Source organism: Hyla sarda, chromosome 11, assembly GCF_029499605.1.
Source record: "Hyla sarda isolate aHylSar1 chromosome 11, aHylSar1.hap1, whole genome shotgun sequence".
Classification (NCBI taxonomy): domain Eukaryota; kingdom Metazoa; phylum Chordata; class Amphibia; order Anura; family Hylidae; genus Hyla; species Hyla sarda.
In genome coordinates this window covers 97,585,411-97,598,623 of record NC_079199.1, presented here as the reverse complement: position 1 = coordinate 97,598,623, position 13,213 = coordinate 97,585,411, and the positions used below count along the sequence as shown (strand labels likewise).

The following is a 13,213-nucleotide window of genomic DNA, read 5'->3' as shown; positions in this document are numbered from 1 at the left end:
CTGTCATGTCAGTGTGGTCTGCATTCAATTGTCCAGTCCTACTACAAGTCCCAGCAAGCCCTTAAGTTCTCTGCGTCACTGGCCACCTCCTTGGGCCCTGGCTGAACTGTATAGACTTTACCAACTTTCTACCATCAGTAAAGCCACCATTGTCTGTAACTTGGCGTTGGAGTCATTATTGCCCCCGTGCCCAGCCCAGGATACAGCGGTATACCTTCAGGTGGTATTAAGGATAAACCACGCCCTGGCGTCATGAATACAAGAGGTTAACAACATCTGCCCTCATCACACCCCGCTAACACATATTCTTGTACATAGTGGACTGTATTATAGTAAGTAGGCCATATTTCCCACTAGTGTCTATGACACTTATTCTGCCTCCTGCTGGACTTACTTTTTAATGCAGCATTTCTACGGGGGCTCGTGAAGTTCACCAGAAAGATATGTGTGAACAGTGAGTCTGTGCTCCACTATCCAGCCTGCACATCCTCTCCTAACACTTCTCTGTGCTATCAACAAGTCCATGTATAGCTGGGACCGCTCAGTCCTGGAGATAACCTCTGACCCCTGCAGTGGTGCTCACAATTCACATATCGTCTGTAAATTATAAGCAAACAATCTTTCCCAATGGGCGATGACAGACCCATGCTTGCCGAAAGTGTGATCCATCAAGGTCGACGTTTTTTTTTAGTCGTACATATCTGAAAACAAAAGGTTTGGCATTATGGGCAGAATAACTCCAACCATCTGCCACTGTGCCCAAGCTGACTGGGTTTTCGTTCAAAAACAGGCAGTGATCTGGTAATATGGCGTGGCTTTGGCATAGTTGTTCGTACAAACAATACAACGGGACTATGACTGCCCATGTTGTGCCAGTGAATGGCTAGCCTATGTTCTATGGTTAAAACGGGAGGACCTGAGAGTGGCAAGTGTGCCAGCTATACTGTAAAGATTATTGTATTCTTGACACCCGTCCTGGACATTTTTTAATGGGGCTACAGGATGTTGGGGTGTCCTGTGTCCCCCATCACCTTGCTGGCTTTTTTTATGAACTGTCTACTTTCTGATTCTGTGGCCTCCCTCAGACTACAATCCCCAGGATACTTTTTTTCCAAGGTGGGAGGTGACTTATTTCCCTCCCACACATCAGTCGCCCCACCCATTGCAGCACAGCACAACCTGACATACAAGCACGGACACGTCATCAGGCGGCTGTCTACACACACAACAGATGACGCAGCCAAGCCCCCTTTCAGCACCTGACTTCTGATGTATTGTCTCGGGCCACACAGCAAGCTGGGAAAGGTCCGAGACAACACTCATTTTGTAACCTGCAAAAAAAGAAAAAAAGAAACTTATGTGGAAAAGAAAGACAAAGTAATTTGATACTAGACACCAAACACAGATAAGTGAAGTGTCTATAAGATAAGGAAGTGTGTATAAGTGAGTAACTAGACAACTCTCATGAACTTTGGGCTATATTGTCAGAAACTGGACTGGAAGCGGGTAGTGGATCCTCTGTGTTGGTGAGGCGATGGCGTGGGCCGTACCAGGGGACCGGTTCTAAGAAGTTACTGGTTTTCACCAGAGCCCGCCGCAAGGCGGGATGGACTTGCTGCGGCGGTAACTCCCAGGTCGTATCCCCCGATAGCGACTCAACCTCACTAACAGCTGAGATAGGCATAGTACACAAGGACAAGGTGAAGGCAAGGTTGGATGTAGCAAAAGGTCAAGGCAGGCGGCAAAGGTTCGTAGTCAGGGGCAACAGCAAGGGTCTGGATACACAGGCTTGGGAACACACAAAACGCTTTCTCAGGGCACTAGGCAACAAGATCCAGCAAGGACAGGAAGGGGAAGTGGGTTTTTATATGTTTGGGAGTGATTAGCACTGATTGGACCAGGCACCAATTAGTGGTGCACTGGCCCTTTAAATTTCAGAGAGCCGGCGCACGCGGCGGGACATGACAGCAGGGGAACGGGGCAAGTGAGAGGACTGGGATGCGACCCGTGGGTGGGCGCGTCCCGCCACGCGGATCGCATCCCCACTGGTGACAACAGAGCAGCGCTCCCGGTCAGCGGGTCTGACCGTGGTGCTGCTCGCTGAAGAACGCCGCGAGCGCTCCGGGGAGGAGCAGGGACCCGGAGCGCTCGGCGTAACATATATAACCTACACACAGCCTTTGTACTGTGTGCAGATTGTGTTTGTCACCGCAAAAAAAACGTTTTCTATAGCAGCCGCACACAATCGGATAGGCATGGCGCAAGGTTTGCCGACACGCCTATCCCCTGTACATACATTAACACACAGGTCCCAGCGCATGCGCATCTTAGCTTATACCCCGTGCACGCCGCAGCGTGTTATGCTGGCAAGCGCTCGCTCCCGCCGCCTGCCTCCTCAGTGCGCCTGCGCAGTGCTAGAGGCAGAGAGCGCGCTCTCTTCCTCTAGCACTGCACAGACGCACTGAGGCGGCAGGCGGCGGGAGCGAGCGCTTGCCAGGATAACATGCTGCGGCGTGCACGGGGTATAAGCTAAGATGGGCATGCGCTGGGACCTGTGTGTCAATTACACAGCTGTCCCAGCGCTGACGTACAGGGGATAGGTGTGTCGTGGTGGGGCATAGCAATCCTTGCGCCACACCTATCTGACTGTGTGCGGCTGCTATCGAAAACGTTTTTGGGGTTGATAAAAGCAGAGAGAACTAAGGTAAAAACGGTAGACACAATCTGCACACAGTACAAAGGCTGTGTAGGTTATATAGCCCCAAGTTCATGACAGTTGCGCTTTAAAACTTGGCTGAAAAGAGAATTGTAGCTGAAAGAAGATGTCGTAATAGTGGGGGACCTGACAGAGTAATAGTGGGGGACCTGATAGAGTAATAGTGGGGGACCTGATAGAGTAATAGTGGGGGACCTGACAGAGTAATAGTGGGGGACCTGATAGAGTAATAGTGGGGGACCTGATAGAGTAATAGTGGGGGACCTGATAGAGTAATAGTGGGGGGACCTGATAGAGTAATAGTGGGGGACCTGATAGAGTAATAGTGGGGGGACCTGATAGAGTAATAGTGGGGGACCTGATAGAGTAATAGTGGGGGACCTGATAGAGTAATAGTGGGGGACCTGATAGAGTAATAGTGGGGGACCTGATAGAGTAATAGTGGGGGACCTGATAGAGTAATAGTGGGGGGACGCTGCGAGCTGACCTCCGGAAGGCGGGGCAGAGGACAACCCCTTTAAGGGGTTTTCCATGCAACCTCTCTACCCCATCTCTCAAGCAGAATTGCTAGAGTATATAAAGAAAAGTTTTGCATTTCCCCTTCACCGATCCAAAAAAAGAAAATAAATGTATCTCAAAGACAACATAGGTGTAAGAGAATTTTCTATGTATGATAATACTATATAACTTTGATAATAGTCATGTAGTAACCAAATAATACTGCTATACAAGGAACGAATATTCACATATCACCATTTTACCATCAAACTGTTACTAACTTAAGTAAGTATACTGGGACCAATATTATCAGTATTCAAGGGACAAATAATACCGCCAAACCATGACCACAACATAGTGATTGAATAACACCACCAGGCAGTTACCAAATATCATCACACTTTGACCACTATTCTGTTACTAAATTAAAAGCACTATACACAGAATAATAAACATAAACCCTTCATACAGTGACCATATAATGGTAGATATCAGTACTACACAGACTCTGCAGACCACATAAGTGATTACAGTGCAGTTTCATCCACTAACTCACAAGTGACTTCTTCTCTGATTGGAGTCTTTCTCTTTTCCTTTTCTCCTTTATTTCCTTATTCGTCTTCTCTTCAGAGTGCAACTCTACTGGACAAACATTTTAGGTTCCCCATATAGTAGTTATGACCCATCTGTGCCCCCACATAGTAGTTAGCCCCCCACACTGTGCCTCCATACAATAACCAAGCTCAATATAGTAATTAGGCCCCCATATAATAGTTAGACCCCTTTGATTAGTAGTTAGCACCTTCATGTAGTTGTTAGGCCCTTCATATAGTAGTCAGCCCCCATATAGTAGTCAGCCCCCATATAGTAGTCAGCCCCCATATAGTAGTTAAGCTCCTCTTAAGTAGTTAGGTTCCCTCATATAGTAGTTAGGCCCCTTCATGTAGTAATTAGATTCCCCATAGAGTAGCTACCCCCCCCCTCATATGGTACTTAGGCATATTTTTGAGGGTTTTGTCCCCCCATGTAGTAGTTAGGCCACTCATATTGTAGTTACGCCTCCTCATTTTGTAGTTAGGCCCCTCTTTGATAGTTAGCCCCCATATAGTAGTTAGGCCTCATTTTAGTAACTAGGTCCCTGCCTATAGTCCTATAGTATTTAGCCCCCATAAAATAGTTAGGTCCCACATATAGTAGTTAGGTCCCCCATATAGTAGTTAGACCCCTCTTTAGTTGTTAGCCCCCCCCCCTCATTTTGTAGCAACACTTCCTTCTCTAAAGTGATGTCTAGAGAGAGGGAGGAAGGCGCCTCATGTGCGGGATCAGTAGATCTTGCAGGTGGGGGTAGGGGATGGTGATTCCCAAGCCGCTTACCAAAGTTGGTTGTGCGCCCACACACAACAAGGTTAAGAGCAGAAGAGATATGGAAGAAGGTCCACTGCTGCCCTCCTGGGTAAGAGTAAAATCAAAACCGAATGACCAGGGAGTCAGGAGTATATCTGGCGCAGAGAGGAACCATCAGGCAGCCAAGTAAAATCAATGGATTTATTAGATGCAACGCGTTTCGCTGCGCATGCGCAGCTTCATCAGGCATGACAAGGGAAGGCTGGTAACAGATATATATACCTCCAGGAATTAACCATTGGAGTGCTTTTTGAAAAAGTTGTTACATAGAATTACATATCCACATATAAATGTGACAATGTATGAAAAATATATAAATAGATATAAATAAATATAAATAAACAAACGGAAGTCACAAAGATAATAATAAAGCAGCAATATAAAAGCACAATGCAATCTTATAAACATATATATATATATAATATAATTATCGCATGTTGTGTGAATATAACACCACAAGCGACTCAAGGAGTCACACCGCTTAGTCACCGGTGCAGCATTCAACAACGCAAGTAGGATATTATTTCGAAAAATGTATATGATATAAAGAGTTATGTATATTAATTCAAAGGATAACGTTTTTTTATTGTATATCGCTGCCTTATTAAAATAAAAAATAAATAATAAATAATAAACAGTGCGGTAAACCAAATCGCAACTGACCAGAAGGGGATGTATGAACACTACTTGGAGAAAAGTGAAAAAGATGAACTAGAATGACTAGTGCGGTATTGAATACAGCACCCGGCCAAAACGCAGGGTGTGAATATTCGTAAAGAGATCCAAATTTACAAACAATAAATAATTAATAATAATAAATAAACCTTCATGTAGTAGTTAGGCCCTTCATATAGTAATCAGCCCCCATATAGTAGTCAGCCCCCATATAGTAGTCAGCCCCCATATAGTAGTCAGCCCCCATATAGTAGTCAGCCCCCATATAGTAGTCAGCCCCCATATAGTAGTCAGCCCCCATATAGTAGTCAGCCCCCATATAGTAGTCAGCCCCCATATAGTAGTCTGCCCCCATATAGTAGTCAGCCCCCATATAGTAGTTAAGCTCCTCTTAAGTAGTTAGGTTCCCTCATATAGTAGTTAGGCCCCTTCATGTAGTAATTAGATTCCCCATAGAGTAGCTACCCCCCCCCCTCATATGGTACTTAGGCATATTTTTGAGGGTTTTGTCCCCCCATGTAGTAGTTAGGCCACTCATATTGTAGTTACGCCTCCTCATTTTGTAGTTAGGCCCCTCTTTGATAGTTAGCCCCCATATAGTAGTTAGGCCTCATTTTAGTAACTAGGTCCCTGCCTATAGTCCTATAATATTTAGCCCCCATAAAATAGTTAGGTCCCACATATAGTAGTTAGGTCCCCCATATAGTAGTTAGACCCCTCTTTAGTTGTTAGCCCCCCCCCCCTCATTTTGTAGCAACACTTCCTTCTCTAAAGTGATGTCTAGAGAGAGGGAGGAAGGCGCCTCATGTGCGGGATCAGTAGATCTTGCAGGTGGGGGTAGGGGATGGTGATTCCCAAGCCGCTTACCAAAGTTGGTTGTGCGCCCACACACAACAAGGTTAAGAGCAGAAGAGATATGGAAGAAGGTCCACTGCTGCCCTCCTGGGTAAGAGTAAAATCAAAACCGAATGACCAGGGAGTCAGGAGTATATCTGGCGCAGAGAGGAACCATCAGGCAGCCAAGTAAAATCAATGGATTTATTAGATGCAACGCGTTTCGCTGCGCATGCGCAGCTTCATCAGGCATGACAAGGGAAGGCTGGTAACAGATATATATACCTCCAGGAATTAACCATTGGAGTGCTTTTTGAAAAAGTTGTTACATAGAATTACATATCCATATATAAATGTGACAATGTATGAAAAATATATAAATAGATATAAATAAATATAAATAGACAAACGGAAGTCACAAAGATAATAATAAAGCAGCAATATAAAAGCACAATGCAATCTTATAAACATATATATATATATATAATATAATTATCGCATGTTGTGTGAATATAACACCACAAGCGACTCAAGGAGTCACACCGCTTAGTCACCGGTGCAGCATTCAACAACGCAAGTAGGATATTATTTCGAAAAATGTATATGATATAAAGAGTTATGTATATTAATTCAAAGGATAACATTTTTTTATTGTATATCGCTGCCTTATTAAAATAAAAAATAAATAATAAACAGTGCGGTAAACCAAATCGCAACTGACCAGAAGGGGATGTATGAACACTACTTGGAGAAAAGTGAAAAAGATGAACTAGAATGACTAGTGCGGTATTGAATACAGCACCCGGCCAAAACGCAGGGTGTGAATATTCGTAAAGAGATCCAAATTTACAAACAATAAATAATTAATAATAATAAATAAACCTTCATGTAGTAGTTAGGCCCTTCATATAGTAGTCAGCCCCCATATAGTAGTCAGCCCCCATATAGTAGTCAGCCCCCATATAGTAGTCAGCCCCCATATAGTAGTCAGCCCCCATATATTAGCCAGCCCCCATATAGTAGTCAGCCCCCATATAGTAGTCAGCCCCCATATAGTAGTCTGCCCCCATATAGTAGTCAACCCCCATATAGTAGTTAAGCTCCTCTTAAGTAGTTAGGTTCCCTCATATAGTAGTTAGGCCCCTTCATGTAGTAATTAGATTCCCCATAGAGTAGCTACCCCCCCCCTCATATGGTACTTAGGCATATTTTTGAGGGTTTTGTCCCCCCATGTAGTAGTTAGGCCACTCATATTGCAGTTACGCCCCCTCATTTTGTAGTTAGGCCCCTCTTTGATAGTTAGCCCCCCATATAGTAGTTAGGCCTCATTTTAGTAACTAGGTCCCTGCCTATAGTCCTATAGTATTTAGCCCCCATAAAATAGTTAGGTCCCACATATAGTAGTTAGGTCCCCCATATAGTAGTTAGACCCCTCTTTAGTTGTCAGCCCCCCCTCATTTTGTAGCAACACTTCCTTCTCTAAAGTGATGGAATCAAAGGCGAATAACCAGGGAGTCAGGAGTTTGTCTGGCGCAGAGAGGAACCATCAGACAGCCAAGTAAAATCAATGGATTTATTAGATGCAACGCGTTTCGCTGCGCATGCGCAGCTTCATCAGGCATGACAAGGGAAGGCTGGTAACAGATATATATACCTCCAGGAATTAACCTTCTCTAAAGTGATGGAGGAGGGAGCTGTTGCTGATAGTATTTAGCCCCCATAATGGTCCCACATGTAGTAGTTAGACACCCTCTTTAGTAGTTTTGTCCTCCATATAGTAGTTAGACCTCTCTTTAGTCGTTTGGACCCTTTCTAATTGTTAGGCTCCTCATATTGTAGCGTCACCTCCTTCTCTAAAGTGATGGGAGAGGGAGCTGTAGAATCTCTCTTTCATAGTATCCTGCTAATAGTGTGTGTCTTAAAGATGCACATACAGTTGAGAGCTTCGGTTGTACGATTATTCGGTGCATGTGTCCTGAATCCCCAGGTGGTCCCCCTGCAGCAGAGCTCAGTGCAGAAGAGGATCCTTCAGTGGGACAGTGCGAAGCTGAAGCCGGTCACAGTATGGAGGTATTATTTAGTCACTATATTTATTACTATTAAGGGTAGGGCTGTTTTATGTGTACAGAGTCTTGTACAGCATAGTGTGTCCTGTACTTCATTGTAGACAATATACAGTGATCCCTCAACTTACAATGGCCTCAACATACAATAGTTTCAACATACAATGGTCTTTTCTGGACCATTGTAAGTTGAAACCAGACTCCACATACAATACTACAGACAGTTCAGATCTGTGAAACATGTCAATGGCTGAAAGAAGTGACCAATCAGAATGGACATTCACTGGTAAAACACCTGTATTACTGAAGTGTGTGCACTGACTGGTGTCTGGTAGCGCCCCCTACAGTACAGGGAGGTATTACATGTTCTGTATACTTTTTACCTGTATTACTGAAGTGCATGCACTGACTGGTGTCTGGTAGCGCCCCCTACAGTACAGGGAGGTATTACATGTTCTGTACTCTTTACCTGTATTACTGAAGTGCATGCACTGACTGGTGTCTGGTAGCGCCCCCTACAGTACAGGGAGGTATTACATGTTCTGTACTCTTTACCTGTATTACTGAAGTGCATGCACTGACTGGTGTCTGGTAGCGCCCCCTACAGTACAGGGAGGTATTACATGTTCTGTACTCTTTACCTGTATTACTGAAGTGCATGCACTGACTGGTGTTTGGTAGCGCCCCCTACAGTACAGGGAGGTATTACATGTTCTGTACTCTTTACCTGTATTACTGAAGTGCATGCACTGACTGGTGTCTGGTAGCGCCCCCTACAGTACAGGGAGGTATTACATGTTCTGTACTCTTTACCTGTATTACTGAAGTGCATGCACTGACTGGTGTCTGGTAGCGCCCCCTACAGTACAGGCAGGTATTACATGTTCTGTACTCTTTACCTGTATTACTGAAGTGTATGCACTGACTGGTGTCTGGTAGCGCCCCCTACAGTACAGGGAGGTATTACATGTTCTGTACACATTACCTGTACCAGGGTTACCTGCTCCTCTGGACACCAGGTGAGGGCGACTCCATTACTTTTTTAGGACATTGCGTGTTCTGTACAGGACCCCGAAGAAGCTCCTGTCCTCTACATAGACCAGTGTTTCCCAAGAAGGGTGCCCCCAGCTGTTGCAAAACTACAACTCCCAGCATGCCCGGACAGCCTTTGGCTGTCCGGGCATGCTGGGAGTTGTAGTTTTGCAACAGCTGTAGGCTCCCCGGTTGGGAAACACTGACAGACAGTGATTACAGCTCCAGCAGATCTTTCTTACTTTTATATGTAAGGATTTGCTTTATCTATATTAGTTATCTACTTATTTATCTTTAATCCTCACTTTTTCCTTTTTTTTTTGGGATGACATTTTGGAGCTTCAGAACCAATTACCAGGTTTCCATAGAGTTCTGGTCTCAACATACAATGGTTTCAACATACAATGGTCGTCCTGGAACCAATTAATATTGTAACTTGAGGGAGTACTGTAATTCTTAGGGAACACAGTCTGCACCACTGAACACCCGGTCCTTGCAGTGATGCCTTAGTGTAAATGTCACTGAGCACTTATATTTCCCTATAACAATTATTACTATTATTACAATTGATGATCCATGATAAACAAAATCTCTCATCTTCAGCGTTGTTAGCAGTGACCATTCATGGTAATAGGAAAGCACATAACAATTTAATGTTTCACACATTTTCTGCGTGAAACTATGGTACCTTGTGAACAACCATGTAGTTTTTTTTTTTTTATCAGCACTTACTGTTGCAGCATGTAGAGCTAATCAAGGCAATAATTGTAAATGGACAGTGTTCAGACTCAGGCCTAAGGCAGCAGAGGATGTAAATACAGCATGATAGTAGTTATAATTTTGTAAATATGAGGCAGTATTATAGTAGATATTCTTGTCTATAGGAGGCAGTATTATAGTAGTTATATTCTTGTATATAGAAGCAGTATTATAGTAGTTATATTCTTGTACATAGGAGCGGTATTATAGTAGTTATATTCTTGTATATAGGAGCAGTATTATAGTAGTTATATTCTTGTATATAGGAGCAGTATTATAGTAGTTATATTCTTGTATATAGGAGGCAGTATTATAGTAGTTATATTCTTGTATATAGGAGCAGTATTATAGTAGTTATATTCTTGTATATAGGAACAGTATTATAGTAGTTATATTCTTGTATATAGGAGCAGTATTATAGTAGTTATATTCTTGTATATAGGAGCAGTATTATAGTAGTTATATTCTTGTATATAGGAGCAGTATTATATTTGTTATATTCTTGTATATAGGAGCAGTATTATAGTAGTTATATTCTTGTATATAGGAGCAGTATTATAGTAGTTATATTCTTGTATATAGGAGCAGTATTATAGTAGTTATATTCTTGTATATAGGAGGCAGTATTATAGTAGATATTCTTGTCTATAGGAGGCAGTATTATAGTAGTTATATTCTTGTATATAGAAGCATTATTATAGTAGTTATATTCTTGTATATAGGAGCAGTATTATAGTAGTTATATTCTTGTATATAGAAGCATTATTATAGTAGTTATATTCTTGTATATAGGAGCGGTATTATAGTAGTTATATTCTTGTATATAGGAGCAGTATTATAGTAGTTATATTCTTGTATATAGAAGCACTATTATAGTAGTTATATTCTTGTATATAGGAGCAGTATTATAGTAGTTATATTCTTGTATATAGGAGCAGTATTATAGTAGTTATATTCTTGTACATAGGAGCAGTATTATAGTAGTTATATTCTTGTATATAGGAGGCAGTATTATAGTAGTTATATTCTTGTATATAGGAGGCAGTATTATAGTAGTTATATTCTTGTATATAGGAGCAGTATTATAGTAGTTATATTCCTGTATATAGGAAGCAGTATTATAGTAGTTATATTCTTGTATATAGGAGGCAGTATTATAGTAGTTATATTCTTGTATATAGGAGCAGTATTATAGTAGTTATATTCCTGTATATAGGAGCAGTATTATAGTAGTTATATTCCTGTATATAGGAAGCAGTATTATAGTAGTTATATTCTTGTATATAGGAAGCAGTATTATAGTAGTTATATTCTTGTATATAGGAGGCAGTATTATAGTAGTTATATTCCTGTATATAGGAAGCAGTATTATAGTAGTTATATTCTTGTATATATGAGCAGTATTATAGTAGTTATATTCTTGTATATAGGAGCAGTATTATAGTAGTTATATTCTTGTATATAGGAGGCAGTATTATAGTAGTTATATTCTTTTATATAGGGGCAGTATTATAGTAGTTATATTCTTGTATATAGGAGCAGTATTATAGTAGTTATATTCCTGTATATAGGAAGCAGTATTATAGTAGTTATATTCTTGTATATAGGAAGCAGTATTATAGTAGTTATATTCTTGTATATTGGAGCAGTATTATAGTAGTTATATTCTTGTATATAGGAGCAGTATTATAGTAGTTATATTCTTGTATATAGGAGCAGTATTATAGTAGTTATATTCTTGTATATAGGAAGCAGTATTATAGTAGTTATATTCTTGTATACTGGAGCAGTATTATAGTAGTTATATTCTTGTATATAGGAGGCAGTATTATAGTAGTTATATTCTTGTATATAGGAGCAGTATTATAGTAGTTATATTCTTGTATATAGGAGCAGTATTATAGTAGTTATATTCTTGTATATAGAAGGCAGTATTATAGTAGTTATATTCTTGTATATTGGAGCAGTATTATAGTAGTTATATTCTTGTATATAGGAGTAGTATTATAGTAGTTATATTCTTGTATATTGGAGCAGTATTATAGTAGTTATATTCTTGTATATAGGAGCAGTATTATAGTAGTTATATTCTTGTATATAGGAAGCAGTATTATAGTAGTTATATTCTTGTATATTGGAGCAGTATTATAGTAGTTATATTCTTGTATATAGGAGGCAGTATTATAGTAGTTATATTCTTGTATATAGGAGCAGTATTATAGTAGTTATATTCTTGTATATAGGAGGCAGTATTATAGTAGTTATATTCTTGTATATAGGAGGCAGTATTATAGTAGTTATATTCTTGTATATAGGAGCAGTATTATAGTAGTTATATTCTTGTATATAGGAGGCAGTATTATAGTAGTCAGGCAGTTCATGTTTGTTTATTGAGATGTGTATTTGTCCTTGTGTTTCTCTTTGTGTCTTGTATATGAGAAATTGTTTACATACACAACCTATTTACTTACACAAGACTCCTTGTTATTTTAATACCAGATGCCGACCATGGTTGTGATCGTGCTCAAATAACTAAAACATTGGGACATTCATTCAGATTAGATTATTTACACGCTCACATTCCATCTGCCAGGTGCCCTCATGTATGTCCACATTCTGCAGTGGCCAAATGGCCAGATATTCCTGTCTCTTGTGTCTAGGGCAGTGTTTCCCAACCAGGGTGTCTCCAGCTGTTTCAAAACTACAACTCCCAGCATGCCCGGACAGCCAACGGCTGTCCGGGCATGCTGGGAGTTGTCGTTTTTGCAACAGCTGGAGACACCCTGGTTGGGAAACACTGGTCTAGGGTTTGGTGTTTCAGCGCTCACTGCTCACTGCTGACATCTCTGTCCATTTTAGGAACTGTCCAGAGCAGCATATGTTTGCTATGGGGATTTTTTCCTATTCTGGACAGTTCTTAAAATGGACAGAGATGTCAGCAGAGAGCACTGTGCTCATGGTGTCAGCAGAGAGCTCTGTGTTCCAAAAAGAAAATAATTTCCTCTGTAGTATTCAGCAGCTAATAAGTACTGGAAGGATTAAGAATTTTTTTTATAGAAGTCATTTACAAATCTGTTTAACTTTCTGGCACCAGTTTATTAAAAAAAAGAAAAAAAAAAAAGGTTTCCACCGGAGTACCCCTTTAATAACTGCACATTTTTTTTGTGGTTTAGAACTTCAGTCCCTGCTGTGTAGGGATTTAGTGTTCCAGCCCTGGTGCCCAGTAGTAAAG

The 13,213-nt window shown here is 41.0% G+C and overlaps 1 protein-coding gene across 1 annotated transcript in view; it reads right to left on the bottom strand.

Moving 5' to 3' along the window:
* TNFAIP8L2 (TNF alpha induced protein 8 like 2) overlaps positions 1–12,575 on the bottom strand; it is a 71,311-nt gene extending 58,736 nt beyond the window's left edge. Inside the window, exon 1 of the mRNA XM_056546311.1 lies at positions 12,561–12,575. The gene's annotated coding sequence lies outside the window, so the exon portion shown is untranslated. The remainder of the gene's footprint in view (positions 1–12,560) is intronic.
* Positions 12,576–13,213: the final 638 nt, after the last annotated feature.